Source organism: Pseudophryne corroboree, chromosome 6 (genome assembly GCF_028390025.1).
Source record: "Pseudophryne corroboree isolate aPseCor3 chromosome 6, aPseCor3.hap2, whole genome shotgun sequence".
In the NCBI taxonomy this organism is placed as follows: domain Eukaryota; kingdom Metazoa; phylum Chordata; class Amphibia; order Anura; family Myobatrachidae; genus Pseudophryne; species Pseudophryne corroboree.
This window is the reverse complement of record NC_086449.1, coordinates 827,876,237-827,901,121: the sequence shown is the minus strand read 5'-3', so window position 1 is coordinate 827,901,121 and position 24,885 is coordinate 827,876,237.

Sequence of the window (24,885 nt, the reverse complement as noted above, 5' to 3'; positions counted from 1 at the left end):
CTGTGTGCTATCCCTGTAATGTGTACCTCCACTGTGTGCTATTCCTGTAATGTGTACCTCCACTGTGTCCTACTCCTGTAATGTGTACCTCCACTGTGTGCTATTCCTGTAATGTGTACCTCCACTGTGTCCTGTTCCTGTAATGTGTACCTCCACTGTGTGCTATTCCTGTAATATGTACCTCCACTGTGTCCTATTCCTGTAATGTGTACCTCCACTGTGTGCTATTACTGTAATGTGTACCTCCACTGTGTGCTATTCCTGTAATGTGTACCTCCACTGTGTGCTGTTCCTGTAATGTGTACCTCCACTGTGTCCTATTCCTGTAATGTGTACCTCCACTGTGTCCTGTTCCTGTAATGTGTACCTCCACTGTGTGCTATTCCTGTAATGTGTACCTCCACTGTGTGCTATTCCTGTAATGTGTACCTCCACTGTGTCCTATTCCTGTAATGTGTACCTCCTATGTGTCCTATTCCTGTAATGTGTACCTCCACTGTGTGCTATTCCTGTAATGTGTACCTGCACTGTGCGCTGTTCCTGTAACGTGTACCTCCACTGTGCGCTGTCCCTGTAATATGTACCTCCACTGTGTCCTACTCCTGTAATGTGTACCTCCACTGTGTGCTGTTCCTGTAATGTGTACCTCCACTGTGTGCTGTTCCTGTAATGTCTACCTCCACTGTGCGCTGTTCCTGTAATGTGTACCTCCACTGTGTCCTATTCCTGTAATGTGTACCCCCACTGTGTGCTATTCCTGTAATGTGTACCTCCACCGTGTCCTATTCCTGTAATGTGTACCTCTACTGTGTGCTATCCCTGTAATGTGTACCTTCACTGTGTCCTACTCCTGTAATGTGTACCTCCACTGTGTGCTGTTCCTGTAATGTGTACCTCCACTGTGTGCTGTTCCTGTAATGTCTACCTCCACTGTGCGCTGTCCCTGTAATGTCTACCTCCACTGTGCGCTGTTCCTGTAATGTGTACCTCCACTGTGTGCTGTTCCTGTAATGTCTACCTCCACTGTGCGCTGTTCCTGTAATGTGTACCTCCACTGTGTCCTATTCCTGTAATGTGTACCCCCACTGTGTGCTATTCCTGTAATGTGTACCTTCACTGTGTCCTACTCCTGTAATGTGTACCTCCACTGTGTGCTGTTCCTGTAATGTGTACCTCCACTGTGTGCTGTTCCTGTAATGTGTACCTCCACTGTGTGCTGTTCCTGTAATGTCTACCTCCACTGTGCGCTGTTCCTGTAATGTGTACCTCCACTGTGTGCTATTCCTGTAATGTGTACCTCCACTGTGTGCTATTCCTGTAATGTGTACCTCCACTGTGTGCTATTCCTGTAATGTGTACCTCCACTGTGTGCTATTCCTGTAATGTGTACCTCCACTGTGTGCTATTCCTGTAATGTGTACCTCCACTATGTGCTATTCCTGTAATGTGTACCTCCCCTGTGTCCTATTCCTGTAATGTGTACCTCCACTGTGTGCTATTCCTGTAATGTGTACCTCCACTGTGTCCTGTTCCTGTAATGTGTACCTCCACTGTGTGCTATTCCTGTAATGTGTACCTCCACTGTGTGCTGTTACTGTACTGTGTACCTCCACTGTGTCCTATTCCTGTAATGTGTACCCCCACTGTGTCCTACTCCTGTAATGTGTACCTCCACCGTGTCATATTCCTGTAATGTGTACCCCCACTGTGTCCTACTCCTGTAATGTGTATCTCCACTGTGTCCTATTCCTGTAATGTGTACCTCCACTGTGTGCTATTCCTGTAATGTGTACCTCCACTGTGTCCTATTCCTGTAATGTGTACCCCCACTGTGTCCTATTCCTTTAATGTGTACCTTCACTGTGTCCTATTCCTGTAATGTGTACCCCCACTGTGTCCTATTCCTGTAATGTGTACCTCCACTGTGTCCTATTCCTGTAATGTGTACCTCCACTGTGTGCTGTTCCTGTAATGTGTACCTCCACTGTGCGCTGTCCCTGTAATATGTACCTCCACTGTGTGCTGTTCCTGTAATGTGTACCTCCACTGTGTGCTGTTCCTGTAATGTGTACCTCCACTGTGCGCTGTCCCTGTAATATGTACCTCCACTGTGTGCTATTCCTGTAATGTGTACCTCCACTGTGTCCTATTCCTGTAATGTGTACCTCCACTGTGTGCTACTCCTGTAATATGTACCTCCACTGTGTCCTATTCCTGTAATGTGTACCTCCACTGTGTGCTATTCCTGTAATGTGTGCCTCCACCGTGTGCTATTCCTGTAATGTGTACCTCCACTGTGTGCTATCCCTGTAATGTGTACCTCCACTGTGTCCTATTCCTGTAATGTGTACCTCCACTGTGTCCTATTCCTGTAATGTGTACCTCCACTGTGTCCTATTCCTGTAATGTGTACCTCCACTGTGTCCTATTCCTGTAATGTGTACCTCCACTGTGTCCTGTTCCTGTAATGTGTACCTCCACTGTGTCCTATTCCTGTAATGTGTACCTCCACTGTGTCCTATTCCTGTTATGTGTACCTCCACTGTGTCCTGTTCCTGTAATGTGTACCTCCACTGTGTGCTATTCCTGTAATGTGTACCTCCACTGTGTGCTGTTCCTGTAATGTGTACCACCACTGTGTCTTGTTCCTGTAATGTGTACCTCCACTGTGTCCTATTCATGTAATGTGTACCTCCACTGTGTGCTGTTCCTGTAATGTGTACCTCCACTGTGTCCTATTCCTGTAATGTGTACCCCCACTGTGTGCTATTCCTGTAATGTGTGCCTCCACTGTGTGCTATTCCTGTAATGTGTACCTCCACTGTGTGCTGTTCCTGTAATGTGTACCCCCACTGTATCCTATTCCTGTAATGTGTACCTCCACTGTGTGCTATTCCTGTAATGTGTACCTCCACTGTGTGCTATTCCTGTAATGTGTACCTCCACTGTGTGCTATTCCTGTAATGTGTACCTCCACTGTGTGCTATTCCTGTAATGTGTACCTCCACTGTGTGCTGTTCCTGTAATGTGTACCTCCACTGTGTGCTGTTCCTGTAATGTGTACCCCCACTGTGTCCTGTTCCTGTAATGTGCACTGTACCTCCACTGTGTCCTATTCCTGTAATGTGTACCTCCACTGTGTGCTGTTCCTGTAATGTGTACCCCCACTGTGTGCTGTTCCTGTAATGTGTACCCCCACTGTGTGCTGTTCCTGTAATGTGTACCTCCACTGTGCGCTATCCCTGTAATGTGTACCCCCACTGTGTCCTATCCCTGTAATGTGTACCTCCACTGTGCGCTGTTCCTGTAATGTGTACCCCCACTGTGTGCTGTTCCTGTAATGTGTACCTCCACTGTGTGCTATCCCTGTAATGTGTACCTCCACTGTGTGCTGTTCCTGTAATGTGTACCCCCACTGTGTGCTGTTCCTGTAATGTGTACCTCCACTGTGTGCTATCCCTGTAATGTGTACCTCCACTGTGTGCTATTCCTGTAATGTGTACCTCCACTGTGCGCTATTCCTGTAATGTGTACCTCCACTGTGCCCTATTCCTGTAATGTGTACCTCCACTGTGTCCTATTCCTGTAATGTGTACCTCCACTGTGTGCTGTTCCTGTAATGTGTACCTCCACTGTGTCCTATTCCTGTAATGTGTACCTCCACTGTGTGCTGTACCTATAATGTGTAGCTCCACTGTGTCCTATTCCTGTAATGTGTACCTCCACTGTATGCTGTTCCTGTAATGTGTACCTCCACTGTGTGCTATTCCTGTAATGTGTACCTCCACTGTGTGCTATTCCTGTAATGTGTACCTCCACTGTGTGCTATTCCTGTAATGTGTACCTCCACTGTGTGCTATTCCTGTAATGTGTACCTCCACTGTGTCCTATTCCTGTAATGTGTACCTCCACTGTGTCCTATTCCTGTAATGTGTACCTCCACTGTGTCCTATTCCTGTAATGTGTGCCTCCACTGTGTGCTATTCCTGTAATGTGTACCTCCACTGTGTGCTATTCCTGTAATGTGTACCTCCACTGTGTGCTGTTCCTGTAATGTGTACCTCCACTGTGTGCTGTTCCTGTAATGTGTACCCCCACTGTATCCTATTCCTGTAATGTGTACCTCCACTGTGTGCTGTTCCTGTAATGTGTACCTCCACTGTGTGCTGTTCCTGTAATGTGTACCCCCACTGTGTGCTGTTCCTGTAATGTGTACCTCCACTGTGTGCTATTCCTGTAATGTGTACCTCCACTGTGAACTATTCCTGTAATGTGTACCTCCACTGTGCCCTATTCCTGTAATGTGTACCTCCACTGTGTCCTATTCCTGTAATGTGTACCTCCACTGTGTGCTGTTCCTGTAATGTGTACCTCCACTGTGTCCTATTCCTGTAATGTGTACCTCCACTGTGTGCTGTTCCTGTAATGTGTACCTCCACTGTGTGCTGTACCTGTAATGTGTAGCTCCACTGTGTGCTATTCCTGTAATGTGTACCTCCACTGTGTGCTATTCCTGTAATGTGTACCTCCACTGTGTGCTGTTCCTGTAATGTGTGCCTCCACTGTGTGCTATTCCTGTAATGTGTACCTCCACTGTGTGCTATTCCTGTAATGTGTACCTCCACTGTGTGCTATTCCTGTAATGTGTACCTCCACTGTGCGCTATTCCTGTAATGTGTACCTCCACTGTGTGCTATTCCTGTAATGTGTGCCTCCACTGTGTGCTATTCCTGTAATGTGTACCTCCACTGTGTGCTATTCCTGTAATGTGTACCTCCACTGTGTCCTATTCCTGTAATGTGTACCTCCACTGTGTGCTATCCCTGTAATGTGTACCTCCACTGTGTCCTGTTCCTGTAATGTGTACCTCCACTGTGTGCTGTTCCTGTAATGTGTACCCCTACTGTGTGCTATTCCTGTAATGTGTACCCCCACTGTGTCCTATTCCTGTAATGTGTACCCCCACTGTGTCCTATTCCTGTAATGTGTACCCCTACTGTGTGCTATTCCTGTAATGTGTACCTCCACTGTGTCCTATTCCTGTAATGTGTACCCCCACTGTGTCCTATTCCTGTAATGTGTACCCCCACTGTGTCCTATTCCTGTAATGTGTACCCCTACTGTGTGCTATTCCTGTAATGTGTACCTCCACTGTGTGCTATCCCTGTAATGTGTACCTCCACTGTGTCCTGTTCCTGTAATGTGTACCTCCACTGTGTGCTGTTCCTGTAATGTGTACCCCTACTGTGTGCTATTCCTGTAATGTGTACCCCCACTGTGTCCTATTCCTGTAATGTGTACCCCCACTGTGTCCTATTCCTGTAATGTGTACCCCTACTGTGTGCTATTCCTGTAATGTGTACCTCCACTGTGTCCTATTCCTGTAATGTGTATCTCCACTGTGTCCTATTCCTGTAATGTGTACCTCCACTGTGTCCTGTTCCTGTAATGTGTACCTCCACTGTGTCCTGTTCCAGTAATGTGTACCTCCACTGTGTCCTGTTCCTGTAATGTGTACCCCCACTGTGTCCTATTCCTGTAATGTGTACCTCCACTGTGCGCTAATCCTGTAATGTGTACCCCCACTGTGTGCTGTTCCTGTAATGTGTACCTCCACTGTGTGCTATTCCTGTAATATGTACCTCCACTGTGTCCTATTCCTGTAATGTGTATCTCCACTGTGTCCTATTCCTGTAATGTGTACCTCCACTGTGTCCTGTTCCTGTAATGTGTACCTCCACTGTGTCCTGTTCCTGTAATGTGTACCTCCACTGTGTCCTATTCCTGTAATGTGTATCTCCACTGTGTCCTATTCCTGTAATGTGTACCTCCACTGTGTGCTATTCCTGTAATGTGTACCTCCACTGTGTCCTATTCCTGTAATGTGTACCTCCACTGTGTCCTGTTCCTGTAATGTGTACCCCCACTGTGTCCTATTCCTGTAATGTGTACCTCCACTGTGCGCTAATCCTGTAATGTGTACCCCCACTGTGTGCTGTTCCTGTAATGTGTACCTCCACTGTGTGCTATTCCTGTAATATGTACCTCCACTGTGTCCTATTCCTGTAATGTGTACCTCCACTGTGTCCTATTCCTGTAATGTGTACCTCCACCGTGTCCTATTCCTGTAATGTGTAGCTCCACTGTGTCCTATTCCTGTAATGTGTACCTCCACTGTGTCCTATTCCTGTAATGTGTACCTCCACTGTGTGCTATTCCTGTAATGTGTACCTCCACTGTGTCCTATTCCTGTAATGTGTACCTCCACTGTGTGCTATTCCTGTAATGTGTACCTCCACTGTGTCCTATTCCTGTAATGTGTACATACACTGTGTGCTATTCCTGTAATGTGTACCTCCACTGTGTGCTATTCCTGTAATGTGTACCTCCACTGTGTGCTATTCCTGTAATGTGTACCCCCACTGTGTGCTATTCCTGTAATGTGTACCTCCACTGTGTCCTATTCCTGTAATGTGTACCTCCACCGTGTGCTGTTCCTGTAATGTGTACCCTCACTGTGTGCTATTCCTGTAATGTGTACCTCCACTGTGTCCTATTCCTGTAATGTGTACCTCCACTGTGTGCTATTCCTGTAATGTGTACCTCCACTGTGTGCTATTCCTGTAATGTGTACCTCCACTGTGTCCTATTCCTGTAATGTGTACCTCCACTGTGTCCTATTCCTGTAATGTGTACCTCCACTGTGTGCTATTCCTGTAATGTGTACCTCCACTGTGTCCTATTCCTGTAATGTGTACCTCCACTGTGTCCTATTCCTGTAATGTGTACCTCCACTGTGTCCTATTCCTGTAATGTGTACCTCCACTGTGTGCTATTCCTGTAATGTGTACCTCCACTGTGTGCTATTCCTGTAATGTGTACCTCCACTGTGTCCTATTCCTGTAATGTGTACCTCCACCGTGTGCTGTTCCTGTAATGTGTACCTTCACTGTGTGCTATTCCTGTAATGTGTACCTCCACTGTGTGCTATTCCTGTAATGTGTACCTCCTGTGTGCTATTCCTGTATTGTGTACCTCCACTGTGCGCTATTCCTGTAATGTGTACCTCCACTGTGTGCTATTCCTGTAATGTGTACCTCCACTGTGTCCTATTCCTGTAATGTGTACCTCCACTGTGTGCTGTTCCTGTAATGTGTACCTCAACTGTGTCCTATTCCTGTAATGTGTACCTCCACTGTGTCCTATTCCTGTAATGTGTACCTCCACTGTGTCCTATTCCTGTAATGTGTACCTCCACTGTGTCCTATTCCTGTAATGTGTACCTCCACTGTGTCCTATTCCTGTAATGTGTACCTCCACTGTGTCCTGTTTCTGTAATGTGTACCCCCACTGTGCTATTCCTGTAATGTGTACCTCCACTGTGTGCTATTCCTGTAATGTGTACCTCCACTGTGCGCTATATCTGTAATATGTACCTCCACTGTGCGCTATTCCTGTAATGTGTATCTCCACTGTGTCCTATTCCTGTAATGTGTACCTCCACTGTGTCCTATTCCTGTAATGTGTACCTCCACTGTGTGCTGTTCCCGTAATGTGTACCTCCACTGTGTCCTATTCCTGTAATGTGTACCTCCACTGTGTCCTATTCCTGTAATGTGTACCTCCACTGTGTGCTATTCCTGTAATGTGTACCTCCACTGTGTCCTGTTCCTGTAATGTGTACCTCCACTGTGTGCTATTCCTGTAATGTGTACCTCCACTGTGTCCTGTTCCTGTAATGTGTACCTCCACTGTGTGCTATTCCTGTAATGTGTACCTCCACTGTGTCCTATTCCTGTAATGTGTACCTCCACTGTGTCCTATTCCTGTAATGTGTACCCCCCACTGTGTCCTATTCCTGTAATGTGTACCTCCACTGTGTCCTATTCCTGTAATGTGTACCTCCACTGTGTCCTAGTCCTGTAATGTGTACCTCCACTGTGTCCTATTCCTGTAATGTGTAACTCCACTGTGTGCTATTCCTGTAATGTGTACCTCCACTGTGTGCTATTCCTGTAATGTGTACCCCCACTGTGTGCTATTCCTGTAATGTGTACCTCCACTGTGTCCTATTCCTGTAATGTGTACCTCCACTGTGTCCTGTTCCTGTAATGTGTACCTCCACTGTGTCCTATTCCTGTAATATGTACCTCCACTGTGTGCTATTCCTGTAATGTGTACCTCCACTGTGTGCTGTTCCTGTAATGTGTACCTCCACTGTGTCCTATTCCTGTAATGTTTACCCCCACTGTGTCCTATTCCTGTAACGTGTACCTCCACTGTGTGCTATTCCTGTAATGTGTACCTCCACTGTGTGCTATTCCTGTAATGTGTACCCCCACTGTGTCCTATTCCTGTAACGTGTACCTCCACTGTGTGCTATTCCTGTAATGTGTACCTCCACTGTGTGCTGTTCCTGTAATGTGTACCTCCACTGTGTGCTGTTCCTGTAATGTGTACCTCCACTGTGTGCTATTCCTGTAATGTGTACCTCCACTGTGTGCTATTCCTGTAATGTGTACCTCCACTGTGTGCTATTCCTGTAATGTGTACCTCCACTGTGTCCTGTTCCTGTAATGTGTACCTCCACTGTGTCCTATTCCTGTAATGTGTACCTCCACTGTGTCCTATTCCTGTAATGTGTACCCCCACTGTGTCCTATTCCTGTAATGTGTACCCCCACTGTGTCCTATTCCTGTAACGTGTACCTCCACTGTGTGCTATTCCTGTAATGTGTACCTCCACTGTGTGCTATTCCTGTAATGTGTACCCCCACTGTGTCCTATTCCTGTAACGTGTACCTCCACTGTGTGCTATTCCTGTAATGTGTACCTCCACTGTGTGCTGTTCCTGTAATGTGTACCTCCACTGTGTGCTGTTCCTGTAATGTGTACCTCCACTGTGTGCTATTCCTGTAATGTGTACCTCCACTGTGTGCTATTCCTGTAATGTGTACCTCCACTGTGTGCTATTCCTGTAATGTGTACCTCCACTGTGTCCTGTTCCTGTAATGTGTACCTCCACTGTGTCCTATTCCTGTAATGTGTACCTCCACTGTGTCCTATTCCTGTAATGTGTACCTCCACTGTGTGCTATTCCTGTAATGTGTACCTCCACTGTGTCCTGTTCCTGTAATGTGTACCTCCACTGTGTGCTGTTCCTGTAATGTGTACCTCAACTGTGTCCTATTCCTGTAATGTGTACCTCCACTGTGTCCTATTCCTGTAATGTGTACCCCCACTGTGTGCTATTCCTGTAATGTGTACCTCCACTGTGTCCTATTCCTGTAATGTGTACCTCCACTGTGTCCTATTCCTGTAATGTGTACCTCCACTGTGTGCTGTTCCTGTAATGTGTACCTCAACTGTGTCCTATTCCTGTAATGTGTACCTCCACTGTGTCCTATTCCTGTAATGTGTACCTCCACTGTGTGCTGTTCCTGTAATGTGTACCTCCACTGTGTGCTATTCCTGTAATATGTACCTCCACTGTGTCCTATTCCTGTAATGTGTACCTCCACTGTGTGCTATTCCTGTAATGTGTACCTCCACTGTGTCCTATTCCTGTAATGTGTACCTCCACTGTGTGCTGTTCCTGTAATGTGTACCTCAACTGTGTCCTATTCCTGTAATGTGTACCTCCACTGTGTCCTATTCCTGTAATGTGTACCTCCACTGTGTCCTATTCCTGTAATGTGTACCTCCACTGTGTGCTGTTCCTGTAATGTGTACCTCCACTGTGTCCTATTCCTGTAATGTGTACCTCCACTGCGTGCTGTTCCTGTAATGTGTACCTCCACTGTGTGCTATTCCTGTAATATGTACCTCCACTGTGTCCTATTCCTGTAATGTGTACCTCCACTGTGTGCTATTCCTGTAATGTGTACCTCCACTGTGTCCTATTCCTGTAATGTGTACCTCCACTGTGTGCTGTTCCTGTAATGTGTACCTCAACTGTGTCCTATTCCTGTAATGTGTACCTCCACTGTGTCCTATTCCTGTAATGTGTACCTCCACTGTGTCCTATTCCTGTAATGTGTACCTCCACTGTGTGCTGTTCCTGTAATGTGTACCTCCACTGTGTCCTATTCCTGTAATGTGTACCTGCACTGTGTCCTGTTCCTGTAATGTGTACCACCACTGTGTGCTATTCCTGTAATGTGTACCTCCACTGTGTCCTATTCCTGTAATGTGTACCTCCACTGTGTCCTATTCCTGTAATGTGTACCTCCACTGTGTGCTATTCCTGTAATGTGTACCTCCACTGTGTTCTATTCCTGTAATGTGTACCTCCACTGTGTGCTATTCCTGTAATGTGTACCTCCACTGTGTCCTATTCCTGTAATGTGTACCTCCACTGTGTGCTGTTCCTGTAATGTGTACCTCAACTGTGTCCTATTCCTGTAATGTGTACCTCCACTGTGTGCTATTCCTGTAATGTGTACCTCCACTGTGTCCTATTCCTGTAATGTGTACCTCCACTGTGTGCTATTCCTGTAATGTGTACCTCCACTGTGTCCTATTCCTGTAATGTGTACCTCCACTGTGTCCTATTCCTGTAATGTGTACCTCCACTGTGTCCTATTCCTGTAATGTGTACCTCCACTGTGTGCTGTTCCTGTAATGTGTACCTCCACTGTGTCCTATTCCTGTAATGTGTACCTGCACTGTGTCCTGTTCCTGTAATGTGTACCCCTACTGTGTCCTATTCCTGTAATGTGTACCTCCACTGTGTCCTATACCTGTAATGTGTACCTCCACTGTGTCCTATTCCTGTAATGTGTACCTCCACTGTGTGCTGTTCCTGTAATGTGTACCTCCACTGTGTGCTATTCCTGTAATGTGTACCTCCACTGTGTGCTATTCCTGTAATGTGTACCCCCACTGTGTCCTATTCCTGTAATGTGTACCCTCACTGTGTCCTATTCCTGTAATGTGTACCTCCACTGTGTCCTATTCCTGTAATGTGTACCTCCACTGTGTCCTATTCCTGTAATGTGTACCCCCACTGTGTCCTATTCCTGTAATATGTACCTCCACTGTGTCCTATTCCTGTAATGTGTACCTCCACTGTGCGCTATTCCTGTAATGTGTACCTCCACTGTGTCATATTCCTGTAATGTGTACCTCCACTGTGTCCTATTCCTGTAATGTGTACCTCCACTGTGTGCTATTCCTGTAATGTGTACCTCCACTGTGTCCTATTCCTGTAATGTGTACCTCCACTGTGTGCTGTTCCTGTAATGTGTACCTCAACTGTGTCCTATTCCTGTAATGTGTACCTCCACTGTGTGCTATTCCTGTAATGTGTACCTCCACTGTGTCCTATTCCTGTAATGTGTACCTCCACTGTGTCCTGTTCCTGTAATGTGTACCCCCACTGTGTGCTATTCCTGTAATGTGTACCTCCACTGTGTCCTATTCCTGTAATGTGTGCCTCCACTGTGTCCTATTCCTGTAATGTGTACCTCCACTGTGTCCTATTCCTGTAATGTGTACCTCCACTGTGTCCTATTCCTTTAATGTGTACCCCCACTGTGTCCTATTCCTGTAATATGTACCTCCACTGTGTCCTATTCCTGTAATGTGTACCTCCATTGTGCGCTATTCCTGTAATGTGTACCTCCACTGTGTGCTGTTCCTGTAATGTGTACCTCCACTGTGTGCTGTTCCTGTAATGTGTACCTCCACTGTGTGCTGTTCCTGTAATGTGTACCTCCACTGTGTGCTGTTCCTGTAATGTGTACCTCCACTGTGTCCTATTCCTGTAATGTGTACCTCCACTGTGTCCTATTCCTGTAATGTGTACCCCCACTGTGTCCTATTCCTGTAATGTGTACCTCCACTGTGTCCTATTCCTGTAATGTGTACCCCCACTGTGTCCTATTCCTGTAATGTGTACCTCCACTGTGTCCTATTCCTGTAATGTGTACCTCCACTGTGTCCTATTCCTGTAATGTGTACCTCCACTGTGTCCTATTCCTGTAATGTGTACCACCACTGTATGCTATTCCTGTAATGTGTACCTCCACTGTGTCCTATTCCTGTAATGTGTACCTCCACTGTGTCCTATTCCTGTAATGTGTACCTCCACTGTGTGCTATTCCTGTAATGTGTACCTCCACTGTGTCCTATTCCTGTAATGTGTACCTCCACTGTGTGCTATTCCTGTAATGTGTACCTCCACTGTGTCCTATTCCTGTAATGTGTACCTCCACTGTGTGCTGTTCCTGTAATGTGTACCTCCACTGTGTGCTATTCCTGTAATGTGTACCCCCACTGTGTCCTATTCCTGTAATGTGTACCCTCACTGTGTCCTATTCCTGTAATGTGTACCCCTACTGTGTCCTATTCCTGTAATGTGTACCTCCACTGTGTCCTATTCCTGTAATGTGTACCCCCACTGTGTCCTATTCCTGTAATATGTACCTCCACTGTGTCCTATTCCTGTAATGTGTACCTCCACTGTGCGCTATTCCTGTAATGTGTACCTCCACTGTGTCCTATTCCTGTAATGTGTACCTCCACTGTGTCCTATTCCTGTAATGTGTACCTCCACTGTGTGCTATTCCTGTAATGTGTACCTCCACTGTGTCCTATTCCTGTAATGTGTACCTCCACTGTGTGCTGTTCCTGTAATGTGTACCTCAACTGTGTCCTATTCCTGTAATGTGTACCTCCACTGTGTGCTATTCCTGTAATGTGTACCTCCACTGTGTCCTATTCCTGTAATGTGTACCTCCACTGTGTGCTGTTCCTGTAATGTGTACCTCCACTGTGCGCTGTTCCTGTAATGTGTACCTCCACTGTGTGCTATTCCTGTAATGTGTACCTCCACTGTGTGCTATTCCTGTAATGTGTACCTCCACTGTGTCCTATTCCTGTAATGTGTACCTCCACTGTGTCCTATTCCTGTAATGTGTACCCCCACTGTGTCCTATTCCTGTAATATGTACCTCCACTGTGTCCTATTCCTGTAATGTGTACCTCCACTGTGCGCTATTCCTGTAATGTGTACCTCCACTGTGTGCTGTTCCTGTAATGTGTACCTCCACTGTGTGCTGTTCCTGTAATGTGTACCTCCACTGTGTGCTGTTCCTGTAATGTGTACCTCCACTGTGTGCTGTTCCTGTAATGTGTACCTCCACTGTGTCCTATTCCTGTAATGTGTACCTCCACTGTGTCCTATTCCTGTAATGTGTACCCCCACTGTGTCCTATTTCTGTAATGTGTACCTCCACTGTGTCCTATTCCTGTAATGTGTACCCCCACTGTGTCCTATTCCTGTAATGTGTACCTCCACTGTGTCCTATTCCTGTAATGTGTACCTCCACTGTGTGCTATTCCTATAATGTGTACCTCCACTGTGTCCTATTCCTGTAATGTGTACCTCCACTGTGTGCTATTCCTGTAATGTGTACCTCCACTGTGTCCTATTCCTGTAATGTGTACCTCCACTGTGTCCTATTCCTGTAATGTGTACCTCCACTGTGTGCTATTCCTGTAATGTGTACCCCCACTGTGTGCTATATCTGTAATATGTACCTCCACTGTGTGCTATTCCTGTAATGTGTACCTCCACTGTGCGCTATTCCTGTAATGTGTACCTACACTGTGTCCTATTCCTGTAATGTGTACCTCCACTGTGTGCTATTCCTGTAATGTGTACCTCCACTGTGTGCTATTCCTGTAATGTGTACCTCCACTGTGCGCTGTCCCTGTAATATGTACCTCCACTGTGTGCTATTCCTGTAATGTGTACCTCCACTGTGTCCTATTCCTGTAATGTGTACCTCCACTGTGTGCTACTCCTGTAATATGTACCTCCACTGTGTCCTATTCCTGTAATGTGTACCTCCACTGTGTGCTATTCCTGTAATGTGTGCCTCCACCGTGTGCTATTCCTGTAATGTGTACCTCCACTGTGTGCTATCCCTGTAATGTGTACCTCCACTGTGTCCTATTCCTGTAATGTGTACCTCCACTGTGTCCTATTCCTGTAATGTGTACCTCCACTGTGTCCTATTCCTGTAATGTGTACCTCCACTGTGTCCTATTCCTGTAATGTGTACCTCCACTGTGTCCTGTTCCTGTAATGTGTACCTCCACTGTGTCCTATTCCTGTAATGTGTACCTCCACTGTGTCCTATTCCTGTTATGTGTACCTCCACTGTGTCCTGTTCCTGTAATGTGTACCTCCACTGTGTGCTATTCCTGTAATGTGTACCTCCACTGTGTGCTGTTCCTGTAATGTGTACCACCACTGTGTCTTGTTCCTGTAATGTGTACCTCCACTGTGTCCTATTCATGTAATGTGTACCTCCACTGTGTGCTGTTCCTGTAATGTGTACCTCCACTGTGTCCTATTCCTGTAATGTGTACCCCCACTGTGTGCTATTCCTGTAATGTGTGCCTCCACTGTGTGCTATTCCTGTAATGTGTACCTCCACTGTGTGCTGTTCCTGTAATGTGTACCCCCACTGTATCCTATTCCTGTAATGTGTACCTCCACTGTGTGCTATTCCTGTAATGTGTACCTCCACTGTGTGCTATTCCTGTAATGTGTACCTCCACTGTGTGCTATTCCTGTAATGTGTACCTCCACTGTGTGCTATTCCTGTAATGTGTACCTCCACTGTGTGCTGTTCCTGTAATGTGTACCTCCACTGTGTGCTGTTCCTGTAATGTGTACCCCCACTGTGTCCTGTTCCTGTAATGTGCACTGTACCTCCACTGTGTCCTATTCCTGTAATGTGTACCTCCACTGTGTGCTGTTCCTGTAATGTGTACCCCCACTGTGTGCTGTTCCTGTAATGTGTACCCCCACTGTGTGCTGTTCCTGTAATGTGTACCTCCACTGTGCGCTATCCCTGTAATGTGTACCCCCACTGTGTCCTATCCCTGTAATGTGTACCTCCACTGTGCGCTGTTCCTGTAATGTGTACCCCCACTGTGTGCTGTTCCTGTAATGTGTACCTCCACTGTGTGCTATCCCTGTAATGTGTACCTCCACTGTGTGCTGTTCCTGTAATGTGTACCCCCACTGTGTGCTGTTCCTGTAATGTGTACCTCCACTGTGTGCTATCCCTGTAATGTGTACCTCCACTGTGTGCTATTCCTGTAATGTGTACCTCCACTGTGCGCTATTCCTGTAATGTGTACCTCCACTGTGCCCTATTCCTGTAATGTGTACCTCCACTGTGTCCTATTCCTGTAATGTGTACCTCCACTGTGTGCTGTTCCTGTAATGTGTACCTCCACTGTGTCCTATTCCTGTAATGTGTACCTCCACTGTGTGCTGTAACTATAATGTGTAGCTCCACTGTGTCCTATTCCTGTAATGTGTACCTCCACTGTATGCTGTTCCTGTAATGTGTACCTCCACTGTGTGCTATTCCTGTAATGTGTACCTCCACTGTGTGCTATTCCTGTAATGTGTACCTCCACTGTGTGCTATTCCTGTAATGTGTACCTCCACTGTGTGCTATTCCTGTAATGTGTACCTCCACTGTGTCCTATTCCTGTAATGTGTACCTCCACTGTGTCCTATTCCTGTAATGTGTACCTCCACTGTGTCCTATTCCTGTAATGTGTGCCTCCACTGTGTGCTATTCCTGTAATGTGTACCTCCACTGTGTGCTATTCCTGTAATGTGTACCTCCACTGTGTGCTGTTCCTGTAATGTGTACCTCCACTGTGTGCTGTTCCTGTAATGTGTACCCCCACTGTATCCTATTCCTGTAATGTGTACCTCCACTGTGTGCTGTTCCTGTAATGTGTACCTCCACTGTGTGCTGTTCCTGTAATGTGTACCCCCACTGTGTGCTGTTCCTGTAATGTGTACCTCCACTGTGTGCTATTCCTGTAATGTGTACCTCCACTGTGAACTATTCCTGTAATGTGTACCTCCACTGTGCCCTATTCCTGTAATGTGTACCTCCACTGTGTCCTATTCCTGTAATGTGTACCTCCACTGTGTGCTGTTCCTGTAATGTGTACCTCCACTGTGTCCTATTCCTGTAATGTGTACCTCCACTGTGTGCTGTTCCTGTAATGTGTACCTCCACTGTGTGCTGTACCTGTAATGTGTAGCTCCACTGTGTGCTATTCCTGTAATGTGTACCTCCACTGTGTGCTATTCCTGTAATGTGTACCTCCACTGTGTGCTGTTCCTGTAATGTGTGCCTCCACTGTGTGCTATTCCTGTAATGTGTACCTCCACTGTGTGCTATTCCTGTAATGTGTACCTCCACTGTGTGCTATTCCTGTAATGTGTACCTCCACTGTGCGCTATTCCTGTAATGTGTACCTCCACTGTGTGCTATTCCTGTAATGTGTGCCTCCACTGTGTGCTATTCCTGTAATGTGTACCTCCACTGTGTGCTATTCCTGTAATGTGTACCTCCACTGTGTCCTATTCCTGTAATGTGTACCTCCACTGTGTGCTATCCCTGTAATGTGTACCTCCACTGTGTCCTGTTCCTGTAATGTGTACCTCCACTGTGTGCTGTTCCTGTAATGTGTACCCCTACTGTGTGCTATTCCTGTAATGTGTACCCCCACTGTGTCCTATTCCTGTAATGTGTACCCCCACTGTGTCCTATTCCTGTAATGTGTACCCCTACTGTGTGCTATTCCTGTAATGTGTACCTCCACTGTGTCCTATTCCTGTAATGTGTACCCCCACTGTGTCCTATTCCTGTAATGTGTACCCCCACTGTGTCCTATTCCTGTAATGTGTACCCCTACTGTGTGCTATTCCTGTAATGTGTACCTCCACTGTGTGCTATCCCTGTAATGTGTACCTCCACTGTGTCCTGTTCCTGTAATGTGTACCTCCACTGTGTGCTGTTCCTGTAATGTGTACCCCTACTGTGTGCTATTCCTGTAATGTGTACCCCCACTGTGTCCTATTCCTGTAATGTGTACCCCCACTGTGTCCTATTCCTGTAATGTGTACCCCTACTGTGTGCTATTCCTGTAATGTGTACCTCCACTGTGTCCTATTCCTGTAATGTGTATCTCCACTGTGTCCTATTCCTGTAATGTGTACCTCCACTGTGTCCTGTTCCTGTAATGTGTACCTCCACTGTGTCCTGTTCCAGTAATGTGTACCTCCACTGTGTCCTGTTCCTGTAATGTGTACCCCCACTGTGTCCTATTCCTGTAATGTGTACCTCCACTGTGCGCTAATCCTGTAATGTGTACCCCCACTGTGTGCTGTTCCTGTAATGTGTACCTCCACTGTGTGCTATTCCTGTAATATGTACCTCCACTGTGTCCTATTCCTGTAATGTGTATCTCCACTGTGTCCTATTCCTGTAATGTGTACCTCCACTGTGTCCTGTTCCTGTAATGTGTACCTCCACTGTGTCCTGTTCCTGTAATGTGTACCTCCACTGTGTCCTATTCCTGTAATGTGTATCTCCACTGTGTCCTATTCCTGTAATGTGTACCTCCACTGTGTGCTATTCCTGTAATGTGTACCTCCACTGTGTCCTATTCCTGTAATGTGTACCTCCACTGTGTCCTGTTCCTGTAATGTGTACCCCCACTGTGTCCTATTCCTGTAATGTGTACCTCCACTGTGCGCTAATCCTGTAATGTGTACCCCCACTGTGTGCTGTTCCTGTAATGTGTACCTCCACTGTGTGCTATTCCTGTAATATGTACCTCCACTGTGTCCTATTCCTGTAATGTGTACCTCCACTGTGTCCTATTCCTGTAATGTGTACCTCCACCGTGTCCTATTCCTGTAATGTGTAGCTCCACTGTGTCCTATTCCTGTAATGTGTACCTCCACTGTGTCCTATTCCTGTAATGTGTACCTCCACTGTGTGCTATTCCTGTAATGTGTACCTCCACTGTGTCCTATTCCTGTAATGTGTACCTCCACTGTGTGCTATTCCTGTAATGTGTACCTCCACTGTGTCCTATTCCTGTAATGTGTACATACACTGTGTGCTATTCCTGTAATGTGTACCTCCACTGTGTGCTATTCCTGTAATGTGTACCTCCACTGTGTGCTATTCCTGTAATGTGTACCCCCACTGTGTGCTATTCCTGTAATGTGTACCTCCACTGTGTCCTATTCCTGTAATGTGTACCTCCACCGTGTGCTGTTCCTGTAATGTGTACCCTCACTGTGTGCTATTCCTGTAATGTGTACCTCCACTGTGTCCTATTCCTGTAATGTGTACCTCCACTGTGTGCTATTCCTGTAATGTGTACCTCCACTGTGTGCTATTCCTGTAATGTGTACCTCCACTGTGTCCTATTCCTGTAATGTGTACCTCCACTGTGTCCTATTCCTGTAATGTGTACCTCCACTGTGTGCTATTCCTGTAATGTGTACCTCCACTGTGTCCTATTCCTGTAATGTGTACCTCCACTGTGTCCTATTCCTGTAATGTGTACCTCCACTGTGTCCTATTCCTGTAATGTGTACCTCCACTGTGTGCTATTCCTGTAATGTGTACCTCCACTGTGTGCTATTCCTGTAATGTGTACCTCCACTGTGTCCTATTCCTGTAATGTGTACCTCCACCGTGTGCTGTTCCTGTAATGTGTACCTTCACTGTGTGCTATTCCTGTAATGTGTACCTCCACTGTGTGCTATTCCTGTAATGTGTACCTCCTGTGTGCTATTCCTGTATTGTGTACCTCCACTGTGCGCTATTCCTGTAATGTGTACCTCCACTGTGTGCTATTCCTGTAATGTGTACCTCCACTGTGTCCTATTCCTGTAATGTGTACCTCCACTGTGTGCTGTTCCTGTAATGTGTACCTCAACTGTGTCCTATTCCTGTAATGTGTACCTCCACTGTGTCCTATTCCTGTAATGTGTACCTCCACTGTGTCCTATTCCTGTAATGTGTACCTCCACTGTGTCCTATTCCTGTAATGTGTACCTCCACTGTGTCCTATTCCTGTAATGTGTACCTCCACTGTGTCCTGTTTCTGTAATGTGTACCCCCACTGTGCTATTCCTGTAATGTGTACCTCCACTGTGTGCTATTCCTGTAATGTGTACCTCCACTGTGCGCTATATCTGTAATATGTACCTCCACTGTGCGCTATTCCTGTAATGTGTATCTCCACTGTGTCCTATTCCTGTAATGTGTACCTCCACTGTGTCCTATTCCTGTAATGTGTACCTCCACTGTGTGCTGTTCCCGTAATGTGTACCTCCACTGTGTCCTATTCCTGTAATGTGTACCTCCACTGTGTCCTATTCCTGTAATGTGTACCTCCACTGTGTGCTATTCCTGTAATGTGTACCTCCACTGTGTCCTGTTCCTGTAATGTGTACCTCCACTGTGTGCTATTCCTGTAATGTGTACCTCCACTGTGTCCTGTTCCTGTAATGTGTACCTCCACTGTGTGCTATTCCTGTAATGTGTACCTCCACTGTGTCCTATTCCTGTAATGTGTACCTCCACTGTGTCCTATTCCTGTAATGTGTACCCCCCACTGTGTCCTATTCCTGTAATGTGTACCTCCACTGTGTCCTATTCCTGTAATGTGTACCTCCACTGTGTCCTAGTCCTGTAATGTGTACCTCCACTGTGTCCTATTCCTGTAATGTGTAACTCCACTGTGTGCTATTCCTGTAATGTGTACCTCCACTGTGTGCTATTCCTGTAATGTGTACCCCCACTGTGTGCTATTCCTGTAATGTGTACCTCCACTGTGTCCTATTCCTGTAATGTGTACCTCCACTGTGTCCTGTTCCTGTAATGTGTACCTCCACTGTGTCCTATTCCTGTAATATGTACCTCCACTGTGTGCTATTCCTGTAATGTGTACCTCCACTGTGTGCTGTTCCTGTAATGTGTACCTCCACTGTGTCCTATTCCTGTAATGTTTACCCCCACTGTGTCCTATTCCTGTAACGTGTACCTCCACTGTGTGCTATTCCTGTAATGTGTACCTCCACTGTGTGCTATTCCTGTAATGTGTACCCCCACTGTGTCCTATTCCTGTAACGTGTACCTCCACTGTGTGCTATTCCTGTAATGTGTACCTCCACTGTGTGCTGTTCCTGTAATGTGTACCTCCACTGTGTGCTGTTCCTGTAATGTGTACCTCCACTGTGTGCTATTCCTGTAATGTGTACCTCCACTGTGTGCTATTCCTGTAATGTGTACCTCCACTGTGTGCTATTCCTGTAATGTGTACCTCCACTGTGTCCTGTTCCTGTAATGTGTACCTCCACTGTGTCCTATTCCTGTAATGTGTACCTCCACTGTGTCCTATTCCTGTAATGTGTACCCCCACTGTGTCCTATTCCTGTAATGTGTACCCCCACTGTGTCCTATTCCTGTAACGTGTACCTCCACTGTGTGCTATTCCTGTAATGTGTACCTCCACTGTGTGCTATTCCTGTAATGTGTACCCCCACTGTGTCCTATTCCTGTAACGTGTACCTCCACTGTGTGCTATTCCTGTAATGTGTACCTCCACTGTGTGCTGTTCCTGTAATGTGTACCTCCACTGTGTGCTGTTCCTGTAATGTGTACCTCCACTGTGTGCTATTCCTGTAATGTGTACCTCCACTGTGTGCTATTCCTGTAATGTGTACCTCCACTGTGTGCTATTCCTGTAATGTGTACCTCCACTGTGTCCTGTTCCTGTAATGTGTACCTCCACTGTGTCCTATTCCTGTAATGTGTACCTCCACTGTGTCCTATTCCTGTAATGTGTACCTCCACTGTGTGCTATTCCTGTAATGTGTACCTCCACTGTGTCCTGTTCCTGTAATGTGTACCTCCACTGTGTGCTGTTCCTGTAATGTGTACCTCAACTGTGTCCTATTCCTGTAATGTGTACCTCCACTGTGTCCTATTCCTGTAATGTGTACCCCCACTGTGTGCTATTCCTGTAATGTGTACCTCCACTGTGTCCTATTCCTGTAATGTGTACCTCCACTGTGTCCTATTCCTGTAATGTGTACCTCCACTGTGTGCTGTTCCTGTAATGTGTACCTCAACTGTGTCCTATTCCTGTAATGTGTACCTCCACTGTGTCCTATTCCTGTAATGTGTACCTCCACTGTGTGCTGTTCCTGTAATGTGTACCTCCACTGTGTGCTATTCCTGTAATATGTACCTCCACTGTGTCCTATTCCTGTAATGTGTACCTCCACTGTGTGCTATTCCTGTAATGTGTACCTCCACTGTGTCCTATTCCTGTAATGTGTACCTCCACTGTGTGCTGTTCCTGTAATGTGTACCTCAACTGTGTCCTATTCCTGTAATGTGTACCTCCACTGTGTCCTATTCCTGTAATGTGTACCTCCACTGTGTCCTATTCCTGTAATGTGTACCTCCACTGTGTGCTGTTCCTGTAATGTGTACCTCCACTGTGTCCTATTCCTGTAATGTGTACCTCCACTGCGTGCTGTTCCTGTAATGTGTACCTCCACTGTGTGCTATTCCTGTAATATGTACCTCCACTGTGTCCTATTCCTGTAATGTGTACCTCCACTGTGTGCTATTCCTGTAATGTGTACCTCCACTGTGTCCTATTCCTGTAATGTGTACCTCCACTGTGTGCTGTTCCTGTAATGTGTACCTCAACTGTGTCCTATTCCTGTAATGTGTACCTCCACTGTGTCCTATTCCTGTAATGTGTACCTCCACTGTGTCCTATTCCTGTAATGTGTACCTCCACTGTGTGCTGTTCCTGTAATGTGTACCTCCACTGTGTCCTATTCCTGTAATGTGTACCTGCACTGTGTCCTGTTCCTGTAATGTGTACCACCACTGTGTGCTATTCCTGTAATGTGTACCTCCACTGTGTCCTATTCCTGTAATGTGTACCTCCACTGTGTCCTATTCCTGTAATGTGTACCTCCACTGTGTGCTATTCCTGTAATGTGTACCTCCACTGTGTTCTATTCCTGTAATGTGTACCTCCACTGTGTGCTATTCCTGTAATGTGTACCTCCACTGTGTCCTATTCCTGTAATGTGTACCTCCACTGTGTGCTGTTCCTGTAATGTGTACCTCAACTGTGTCCTATTCCTGTAATGTGTACCTCCACTGTGTGCTATTCCTGTAATGTGTACCTCCACTGTGTCCTATTCCTGTAATGTGTACCTCCACTGTGTGCTATTCCTGTAATGTGTACCTCCACTGTGTCCTATTCCTGTAATGTGTACCTCCACTGTGTCCTATTCCTGTAATGTGTACCTCCACTGTGTCCTATTCCTGTAATGTGTACCTCCACTGTGTGCTGTTCCTGTAATGTGTACCTCCACTGTGTCCTATTCCTGTAATGTGTACCTGCACTGTGTCCTGTTCCTGTAATGTGTACCCCTACTGTGTCCTATTCCTGTAATGTGTACCTCCACTGTGTCCTATACCTGTAATGTGTACCTCCACTGTGTCCTATTCCTGTAATGTGTACCTCCACTGTGTGCTGTTCCTGTAATGTGTACCTCCACTGTGTGCTATTCCTGTAATGTGTACCTCCACTGTGTGCTATTCCTGTAATGTGTACCCCCACTGTGTCCTATTCCTGTAATGTGTACCCTCACTGTGTCCTATTCCTGTAATGTGTACCTCCACTGTGTCCTATTCCTGTAATGTGTACCTCCACTGTGTCCTATTCCTGTAATGTGTACCCCCACTGTGTCCTATTCCTGTAATATGTACCTCCACTGTGTCCTATTCCTGTAATGTGTACCTCCACTGTGCGCTATTCCTGTAATGTGTACCTCCACTGTGTCATATTCCTGTAATGTGTACCTCCACTGTGTCCTATTCCTGTAATGTGTACCTCCACTGTGTGCTATTCCTGTAATGTGTACCTCCACTGTGTCCTATTCCTGTAATGTGTACCTCCACTGTGTGCTGTTCCTGTAATGTGTACCTCAACTGTGTCCTATTCCTGTAATGTGTACCTCCACTGTGTGCTATTCCTGTAATGTGTACCTCCACTGTGTCCTATTCCTGTAATGTGTACCTCCACTGTGTCCTGTTCCTGTAATGTGTACCCCCACTGTGTGCTATTCCTGTAATGTGTACCTCCACTGTGTCCTATTCCTGTAATGTGTGCCTCCACTGTGTCCTATTCCTGTAATGTGTACCTCCACTGTGTCCTATTCCTGTAATGTGTACCTCCACTGTGTCCTATTCCTTTAATGTGTACCCCCACTGTGTCCTATTCCTGTAATATGTACCTCCACTGTGTCCTATTCCTGTAATGTGTACCTCCATTGTGCGCTATTCCTGTAATGTGTACCTCCACTGTGTGCTGTTCCTGTAATGTGTACCTCCACTGTGTGCTGTTCCTGTAATGTGTACCTCCACTGTGTGCTGTTCCTGTAATGTGTACCTCCACTGTGTGCTGTTCCTGTAATGTGTACCTCCACTGTGTCCTATTCCTGTAATGTGTACCTCCACTGTGTCCTATTCCTGTAATGTGTACCCCCACTGTGTCCTATTCCTGTAATGTGTACCTCCACTGTGTCCTATTCCTGTAATGTGTACCCCCACTGTGTCCTATTCCTGTAATGTGTACCTCCACTGTGTCCTATTCCTGTAATGTGTACCTCCACTGTGTCCTATTCCTGTAATGTGTACCTCCACTGTGTCCTATTCCTGTAATGTGTACCACCACTGTATGCTATTCCTGTAATGTGTACCTCCACTGTGTCCTATTCCTGTAATGTGTACCTCCACTGTGTCCTATTCCTGTAATGTGTACCTCCACTGTGTGCTATTCCTGTAATGTGTACCTCCACTGTGTCCTATTCCTGTAATGTGTACCTCCACTGTGTGCTATTCCTGTAATGTGTACCTCCACTGTGTCCTATTCCTGTAATGTGTACCTCCACTGTGTGCTGTTCCTGTAATGTGTACCTCCACTGTGTGCTATTCCTGTAATGTGTACCCCCACTGTGTCCTATTCCTGTAATGTGTACCCTCACTGTGTCCTATTCCTGTAATGTGTACCCCTACTGTGTCCTATTCCTGTAATGTGTACCTCCACTGTGTCCTATTCCTGTAATGTGTACCCCCACTGTGTCCTATTCCTGTAATATGTACCTCCACTGTGTCCTATTCCTGTAATGTGTACCTCCACTGTGCGCTATTCCTGTAATGTGTACCTCCACTGTGTCCTATTCCTGTAATGTGTACCTCCACTGTGTCCTATTCCTGTAATGTGTACCTCCACTGTGTGCTATTCCTGTAATGTGTACCTCCACTGTGTCCTATTCCTGTAATGTGTACCTCCACTGTGTGCTGTTCCTGTAATGTGTACCTCAACTGTGTCCTATTCCTGTAATGTGTACCTCCACTGTGTGCTATTCCTGTAATGTGTACCTCCACTGTGTCCTATTCCTGTAATGTGTACCTCCACTGTGTGCTGTTCCTGTAATGTGTACCTCCACTGTGCGCTGTTCCTGTAATGTGTACCTCCACTGTGTGCTATTCCTGTAATGTGTACCTCCACTGTGTGCTATTCCTGTAATGTGTACCTCCACTGTGTCCTATTCCTGTAATGTGTACCTCCACTGTGTCCTATTCCTGTAATGTGTACCCCCACTGTGTCCTATTCCTGTAATATGTACCTCCACTGTGTCCTATTCCTGTAATGTGTACCTCCACTGTGCGCTATTCCTGTAATGTGTACCTCCACTGTGTGCTGTTCCTGTAATGTGTACCTCCACTGTGTGCTGTTCCTGTAATGTGTACCTCCACTGTGTGCTGTTCCTGTAATGTGTACCTCCACTGTGTGCTGTTCCTGTAATGTGTACCTCCACTGTGTCCTATTCCTGTAATGTGTACCTCCACTGTGTCCTATTCCTGTAATGTGTACCCCCACTGTGTCCTATTTCTGTAATGTGTACCTCCACTGTGTCCTATTCCTGTAA